Below are 333 nucleotides of genomic sequence, written 5' to 3' on the forward strand. Positions count from 1 at the left end.
CCGCGACCAGAGTCATTGGGTTAGAACCGGAGAAAATGAAAAATGATTATTAAAAAAATACAAAGTGCAGGAGGAAAACTAGGGCCTCCCGTGTATTTCACTGCTCTTCTGACTGAGCCGCTGCATCCGGACTCCGCTCTGTAGCGGTTTTTTCTTCTAAAGCCGCGGTGCAGGTGTGTTTTTTCTTCGGTGCAGGTGTGTTTTTTTGAGAGAAGAACATAGTTATCGGAAGTTGTTGTCGCTCTTTTTTCTTCTGGGCAAAAGGATTCTTATAAACCGACACGCCACCATGGATTATGTTTAAGATGCAAATCCGTGAAGCAGCGAGACCGT

General features: G+C 45.0%; 1 protein-coding gene across 2 annotated transcripts in view; it reads right to left on the reverse strand.

The window, feature by feature from the left end:
* LOC116685782 (ADP-ribosylation factor GTPase-activating protein 2) overlaps window positions 1–333 on the reverse strand; it is an 18,133-nt gene that overhangs the window by 3,982 nt on the left and 13,818 nt on the right. The window lies entirely within an intron of this gene.

This window comes from Etheostoma spectabile, unplaced genomic scaffold, assembly GCF_008692095.1.
Source record: "Etheostoma spectabile isolate EspeVRDwgs_2016 unplaced genomic scaffold, UIUC_Espe_1.0 scaffold270, whole genome shotgun sequence".
Taxonomy (NCBI): domain Eukaryota; kingdom Metazoa; phylum Chordata; class Actinopteri; order Perciformes; family Percidae; genus Etheostoma; species Etheostoma spectabile.